Genomic DNA, 8,706 nt, shown 5'->3' on the forward strand with positions numbered 1-8,706 from the left:
CACAATTCTATTGTTGAAATTTTATGACAATTCCTAAAAAAACTTCTATATTTCCAAACCAATAAAATATGCCCAAATCCGCCTACGTTTGTATATATAGTGTCGTGCAGGCCAGTTTCAGTTTTACTGCTTCGGCTGTCTTCCCTGGAGCATTACTAGGCCACTAATATATATATATATATATATATATATATATATATATATATATATATATATATATATATTAACCTTTTTCCTTTTCCTTTTTCTTTCCCCCCTTTTTTTTCGTTTGTTTTTTCGTTTTTTTCGTGCCTCTTCTAATATCATTTTTCCAATCATAATACCTATTTCTGTAAAATCTGACGAAGTTACTGGATCATTAATACGATTCGGTAACCGAAACATGTGTAATTAAACAGATAAAATGGTAATAAAATAAAACAAATAGTTGCTCTGCAATAGTATTGAGCACTTTCTTCGGGTTTTTACTAATTACCATTTATACATATATATATATATATATATATATATATATATATATATATATATATATATATATATATATATATATATATATATTATTAAATCCCCGAAACAGTGTTTCATGGTAAACAACTGATGATCCCTTGAAAAATAAAAAAAAATTGGTATTATAGTAAATTCGAGAGAGTTGATGCAGTGATTGCAGGTGATTAAATGACTTACTCACTAGATGGGTTTTTAACGAATGATAAAAAGTAATTTTTTGTATAGTTTTAAAGGTTAAAAACTTCAAAGACTATATATATATATATATATATATATATATATATATATATATATATATATATATATATATATATATATATATATATATATATATCAAAAGCGCTCAATGCATAAGAGTGAGTAAAATTATATAAACAATATTGCGAACTGGACTGACTAACGTTCCAACATGTATCGTTGGGGATCTCGATGAGACATGTTAATGTCTAAAATTTGGTCGATCGGCATAGGCTCCTCACAATGTTTATATATACTCGTTTCTATTCTCTTTCTTTAAATTTTTCTTTCTCTTTTTCTTCTTTTTTATTTTGCCTTAATTTTGAACTAGCGGGAGTGCACGGCGTTGTCCGGGTGTTTAGCTGGTGTAGTAAGGACCCCATGGAGGAGATCAAAACAATAGTAATGGGGGTATCAGGGCATGTGTAGGTTGTGTAATAAGGACCCCCCCCCCAAAAAAAAGTGGTTGTAGTGGAGGGGAATCAAAACAACAGTTGGCAGAGATGTTAAAAAAATTGGTAGTTGGCAGGAAGGCTCGAACCTGTAATGTGAAGAAGAAAAAAGTTTTAAAAAACTAAAAAAAACTTGACGTCGTAGCCGATATCTCCATGGTCCAACTAGAAGTCAAGATCGATTAAATTAAATGAAGTGACTCTAACAGTGATGATGACCTGCTAAAAGGTCTCAGAAAAAAATCGACCCCTCCTTGTACGAAGCGGCCGAGTTTAGGATGAAGGGGTTAATGTTTTTGGCCAATTTTCGATATTTATCGACCGAGACGTGGAGTTTCAAAACGATACCGATCTCGTTAGGACCCCTCGCGTCTGTCGAAAGTTTTAGCGAAACATACAAACATACATACATAGATACATACATTTAAACATACAGGTGAGCTTTATATTATAGACTAGTCTGGGTGCCCGGCGTTGCCGGGTGTTTCGAGGGTGTTGCAAAAAAAAAGTGGTAGTATATATATATATATATATATATATATATAAGTGAAAGCGATACGATATACCCTCGAAATATAGAACAGTCGTATCAGCAACAACGTCGCCTTTATCACCTTGATATTTCATTCTTTACCTACGTACAAACCTACCAACGTTACTTTACAAGTGATCCGTCGTCCCCTGTTCAACTATTCCCTAGTTGTTGCCTGCGACAATAACAGGTTTTCTGAAACAGTTTTTATTTCTATTCCGTTTAACTAACAGGACATCAATCTGTATAATTCACTGCTTATAACGTTTTATTTCAAAATAATAAATGTCTGGCGTGGCTAATATTATTAAGAAGGAATGACTCTTTCTATTTCTATTAAAAGAATTGTATATATATATATATATATATATATATATATATATATATATATATATATATATATATATATATATATATTATAGCTGTCAAAAAAGAAAGACAGTTTTTTTTTGTTTTTGCTTTTTGGTATCAATGGTAAAAAGACGGACGGAAGGAAAACATTTCGAGATGATTTCAATAAGGGTTTTGTCGAAAACACAACACGTACATTGGAGGCAAAATAGCAATGTTCAACAGCTGAGTTAATCTGTTTGGCAATTTTTTTCACTTATTGTCTCTAGCCAAGGTAAACGAATGAAAATTGGACATTTACCCGCCATCTTAGTTTTTATTTGAGAAAAATTGTTTATTTTCCTTTTTATGATGGAGTTAATCACATCAAGAGGGTAGCCATTATTGGATAAAGTATTGTTTATCGCTTTTAGTTCTTCATCCAATTTAGATTGTGAACAAATCATGAGAGCACGACGTGTTAAGGTCTCTTGAAAGGACGTTTTGCCCCTCATCATATGAATAATGCCATTTATCAATTTCAATGTAGTTACAATGCCAACTACGTTGACAGAACGGCCCTTAGGTTAGATGGTTGCATCTAACAATATGTTCTCAGCAAATCAGAAATGGAATCTTCCGGCCAACGGATGTTTTGAGTAATACGTATGATTCTGCTATAACGGACCATTTGCTTAAAAACCCGCAATGTGCAATGAATTTCAGCAACGACTCATTTTCTATTCTAAGTTACGCTCATTCATTATTTCATCTGAAGGTCTTGGAAACTATTCACGTCCGTTTAAAGAGACACTCTTTCTGTAAGCAAAGGGATTGTCTTTTGGGTCTGAACGTGATTAGTCTCCAAGGCGTTTTTTCTCCATTGTATAATTATCATAAAGTTAGAGATATTTTAGTCGTTCCTCAATTTTTTCTTTCCGATAGTTTGATTTTATTATAGTCTTCCCCCCCCCCGTTTAAATTCGTTTCCCCATACAGAAAAAAAAACTGGATTCGGATTTGAAAAGTGCGGGCGAAACCCGGTCGGCTGATTATACCGCCTTATGTATTTAATTTTCAACCTATATTAAATACTTTTCCTTCGTCCTTCTTTTTACCATGGATACAAAAAAAAACGCACTCTTTACCAAATTGACGCTTTGAATAATATTATTCGATTAAGGAGTAGAATTAGATCTACCAACCTCTCCATAGTTTTTTTTTGGGGGGGGTTGCGTTCTTGTCTGGAGCAAGATGTGGCTCCACTTTATATCAGTAAACGTATTGCTGCATCTAAGGTGAAACCTAGTTTGTCTATGGGCTGTGCGTTTATACGAGACGATATTAATAAGTTGACTGAGAAGCTAGAGGTGTATATTAGTAATCGTCATTACCTCTGGCCCGTAGTGAAGGGTTTCTTGTCCTTTTTTTTATTATTACTTTTTCCGTTTTTGCAAGTATTTATCTATCGGTGATCAATTTGCTAGGCAACATGCTTCTAAAGACAATAATAAACAACTTTCTCTTCTGGTTCGTAGAAGATATGGGTGTGAACCCATTAATGGAAGCAAACTTAAGTTCAATTTTTCGAAAACTATATTTACAGAAATTGAAAATAGAGTTTTTTCTAGGGGGTGAGATTTTTGTATTCCCCCAACCAGTATAAATAAAGAGAGAACACTTTCTGCCTTTGAAGTTTTGTTCTCTCAACTTGGACATAATTATCCAAATTCCCATGAAAATATTTCTAGGATGAAATCTAGTTTAATTGCCTTAGCTCACCGATATAGTAATACTCCTGTTGATTATAGCGACTTTGTCTAGAATATAACGCAATTTAAAACTATGAAAGCGTTAAAGTCCAATGACGATATTTACATGTGCAAACCAGACAAAGGTGCAGGAGTGGTGATTTTGGACAAATCGGACTACGTTGAGAAAATGGCAGTTATTCTCAACAATGTTTCGAAATTCCGGAAACTCGGCTCTGTTGAGTTGACGGATAATACTTGCAAGAACGAGGCCAAAATGCAAAGGCGTCTACTTGCACTATTTAAAAAGAATGTTTTTTGCAAGGACGTCTATGACAGGATTAGACCTTCTGGGTCACAATGTCCCAGAATGTATGGTCTCCCTAAAATCCATAAGCAAGATGTTCTACTGAGACCTATTTTATCAATGGTAGGTTCGGCACAACATTCTTTGGCTCAGTGGCTTGTGAAAATTTTGCAACCTGTGCGCGAATTATATACCACACACTGTATTCCTGATTCTTTTCGGTTTGTTTTCTACGTGAGTTGGATTCAAATGCAGAGACATCTTTTATGTGCTCATTTGATTCTCTAGCCTCTTTACCAACATCTCGTTGGATTAGACTATACGTATATGTACCGACGCGCTCTATGGGGGTCGCCTGACCGCTCCACGGTTTTCTAAAGAGATTCTTATTGAACTCGTTTTAATGTGTATAAAATCTGTGGAGTTTAGTTTTTGTGATATCATGTATTGTCAGGTCGACGGTGTTTCAATGGGGAGTCCGTTGTCTCCAACTTTAGCGGATATTTTTGTCGGATACTATGAATCCGTTCTGTTTAACTCGACAACAAAACCCACTACATATTTCAGATATGTTGACGACACTTTTGATATTTTTCTATCGCAAGGTGAAGCATCAACATTTTTTAATAGGTTGAATTATTTGCATGGGGCTCTAAAGTTCACTATGAAAAGTGAGAAGGACAATTCGCTTCCCTTCTTGGATGTTCTTGTCGAACTTCAGGGGGGGGGGGCTTTCACACTACAATTTATAGGAAGCCGACATTTACTGGCATGTTTCTCTTTGAGGAACTTTGAATCTTTTCTCCCGCTTTCCCCCCCCCCTCGTTGTGCCAATATTTTAATCGTTTCCAAACGTTAATAAACTTAATTTTAGTTGTCCCCGTACTTTTGGCACATTCAATAGTTCCCCATTAGGACTCTTTAAACTTTCGAGATAATATCATTTTGTTACGCTATCGATTTTCTTCCTGACGAGATGATAGCCGAAAGAGCTCTAGAGAAACTTCCGCGAATTTTATTTAAAGCTTTATACAAATTTTGTACCGCCAAACATTTATTTAAATGTGTGTGTATATATATATATATATATATATATATATATATATATATATATATATATATAGAGAGAGAGAGAGAGAGAGAGAGAGAGAGAGAGATCTTCTAGACAAGACGTAAGTCATGATGTAAAGAAGGAATTCTATTTAAAACAATGAATATCTTCTTTTTTATACCGTAAAAATAATTGTCAACTACGTAATTTTCGATTTAATAAATCGAATGCCACTTTTTGAAATGGTCGAAATAGCGATTCAATTGGTGTTCTGATTTAATTGTTAATCTTTTAGACCTTTCTCTCTGATTCATCCTTCTGTATCCTCCGTTAAAAAGAACAAGAAAACATTATGCTTCGTCAGTGTTCTGACTAATATTCATATTCATATAAAACAAGTAGGACCTGCTGAAATTCCACAGTGACATCTTTCAGATGTAATATATTGCCGCTTAGCATTCTGTAGATATTTAGCGTGAATGGAGACCCCGTGATATTATTGTAGCGCTTTTGCTAAAACTGTAAAAGTATTTATCTAAATAATCTGGTTAATATAGTGCCAAAATATATCTGGTTATTACGGTTTATCTCCAATATCCTAATAGGAGTCTGTGGCATATTTCCACTGTATGGACGCCTGGCGCGAACCGAAACTCCACAATATCATTATACCATCTTTAGAAAGAACAGATATTGCCTTTGGGTCCCAGCCAGAAGACCAAGAAGGACTCAAAAGCGACATTTTTAATATATATATATATATATATATATATATATATATATATATATATATATATATATATATATATATATATAAATTGCGTCTTCGATGATCGGGAGATCTTATTTATTAAAAAGGAGGATAGAAGGTGATAACCTACTACGAACATTAAATTAACGTATCTATACACTAATATAATGTTTGTAGTATGTTATCACCTTCTATCCTTTGTTAATGAATAGAATCTCTCAAATGAATAATTTATAATCTGTAAATCGTGATACACGTACGTACATTAAAGGTGCTGCGGTATTAATAGATAGATAACGTCTCAATTTATGAGTTATATTTTTGTTTATCAATGCGTATATAAACTGTTAATACGCCCCTTGGAAACAGCGGTTCTATTCATCTAGTGACCAAATCACTGGAACGCCAATATTAATTTATTTAAAAGAAATGAGCTCTTACATAAAACAAGGCCGATAGCCATTAGTCGCATGCTCTCGTGTAATGCATTAATGCGTGAATGTAGGATTGACATGAAATTCTTAAAGATAAACTAAAATGACCGAAAAATGGGCTGAAATGACTTAAATAAAAAAAAAAAAGTAAATGACTTAGAACGACTTTAATGAACTTAATGATGAATTAAATGACCTTAAGAATAACTTGAATGGTTAAAAAAATAACTGGAATCCTTCAAAAAACAACTTGAATGATCTGGAGAATGACTTGAATGGCTTTGAGACTGACTAGTTGTAAAGTGGGTCATCATTTTACATTAAATTAATACAGAAAAGTGACCCCCCCCACTTTATATCACAAAGTTACAAATATAAGTACAGCATGTAGTAAGAACAGATACTACACCTTGATCTTGGCCAAAAGGCCAAGAAAGGCTGTATTTATTTGCTCCCCCACCTCCACCGAGCAAATTAGGCACAAGGCCGATTTTTAATGTGAGGAGTGAAGGGGAAATGGGGACCAACTCCCCGGGGAGTAGGGGAGCTGGATAGTGACAACTGGTATGAAGGGTTGCCCCTACATTGACCAAGGTGGTATTTATTTGCTCCCCCACCGAACAAATTAGGCACAAGGCCGATTTTTAATATGAGGAGTGAAGGGGAAATGGGGACCAACTCCCCGGGGAGTAGGGGAACTGGATAGTGACAATTGGTATGAAGGGTTGCCCCTAAATTGACCAAGGTCTTATATGTGGGGCTGCCCCCCACATATGGTCTTTGCTTGTAGTATCTGCCGGAACAGATACGGTATTTATTTGCTCCCCCACAGAGCAAATTAGGCACAAGGCCGATTTTTAAATTTGAGGAGTGAAGGGGAAATGGGGACCAACTCCCCGGGGAGTAGGGGAGCTGGATAGTGACAATTGGTATGAAGGGTTTCCCCTACATTGACTAAGGTCTTATATGTGGGGTTGCCCCCACCTATGGTCTTTGCTTGCAGTATCTGCCGGAACAGATGGTATTTATTTGCTCCCCCACCGAGCAAATTAGGCACAAGGCCGATTTTTAAAGTGAGGAGTGAAGGGGAAATGGGGACCAACTCTCCGGGGAGTAGGGGAGCTGGATAGTGACAATTGGTATGAAGGGTTGCCCCTACATTGACCAAGGTCTTATATGTGGGGTTTCCCCCACATATAGTCTTTGCTTGCAGTATCTGCCGGAACAGATGGTATTTATTTGCTCCCCCACCGAGCAAATTAGGCACAAGGCCAATTTTTAATGTGAGGAGTGAAGGGAGGGGGAAGGGAAAAAGGGGGCCAGCTCCCGAGAGGTGGGAAATGGGAGCTGGTTAATGGTCAGGCATGTGGGGTTGCCCCCACATCTGGTCTTTGCTAGTCATAGCTAGTCATAGCTTGCAGTATCTGCCGGAACAGATGGTGTTTATTTGCTCCCCCACCGAGCAAATTAGGCACAAGGCCGATTTTTAATGTGAGGAGTGAAGGGAGGGGGAAGGGAAAAAGGGGACCAGCTCCCGAGAGGTGGGAAATGGGAGCTGGTTAATGGTCAGGCATGTGGGGTTGCCCCCACATCTGGTCTTTGCTAGTCATAGCTAGTCATAGCTTGCAGCATCTGCCGGAACAGATACTACACCTTGATCCTGGCCAAAAGGCCAAGAAAAGCTTAAAAAACTAAGAACAGCATCTATTAACAACAGACCTTTGATCTTAACCAAAAAAGCCAAGCCCAAAAAGTGTTACGGACAGACCGACCGATTGAAAGACGACCGGCGGAGTGACTTATAAAGTCGTTTGCACGCGACTAAAAATCAGAACGACAGGTTATTTGCTTACGTGTTGGAAAAGGAGGACAGACTGACAGATAGACAGTTTGTCTCGCTACCATAGTTGCATTGTGCGCGCTCGACTTTCATTGTGGATGGTGCCCGAGACAGCTTTCTGCTGTTTGAGGCAGTGATAGACAGAAAATCTTTATATGGGAGTCACGTGATTTCGTCGACTTCTTTTCTGCTCCGGTATTCGTTATATAACTAATAATATCAAAATAAATGTAAACAAGTGAAGCATGCATGGTCCCCCGCGAGTGCACAGTGGACGACCCATAAAAACAATAACTAAGTTCAGCATTTGCCCCGCCCCTATTTAGCCCACAAAATCCCCAGGTGACGTCAAATCCTGGTGAAAATGAACAATCAGTACAGCTTTAGGCCTTAACATATGTAAATTTGAGTTCTGCACCATGCAAAAAAGGAAATGACTCAGTCCATCACCCCCCCCATTTAGCCCCAAAAGTCCCCAAGGCCTTAACATATTTAAATTTGAGTTCAGCACCAT

General features: G+C 36.8%; 1 pseudogene; it reads right to left on the bottom strand.

The window, feature by feature from the left end:
• Window positions 1-6,649: 6,649 nt before the first annotated feature.
• Window positions 6,650-6,792, bottom strand: LOC145256588 (U2 spliceosomal RNA; annotated as a pseudogene).
• Window positions 6,793-8,706: the final 1,914 nt, after the last annotated feature.

The sequence above is a fragment of the Euprymna scolopes genome, chromosome 32 (assembly GCF_053919585.1).
Source record: "Euprymna scolopes isolate OS-2025 chromosome 32, ASM5391958v1, whole genome shotgun sequence".
Classification (NCBI taxonomy): domain Eukaryota; kingdom Metazoa; phylum Mollusca; class Cephalopoda; order Sepiida; family Sepiolidae; genus Euprymna; species Euprymna scolopes.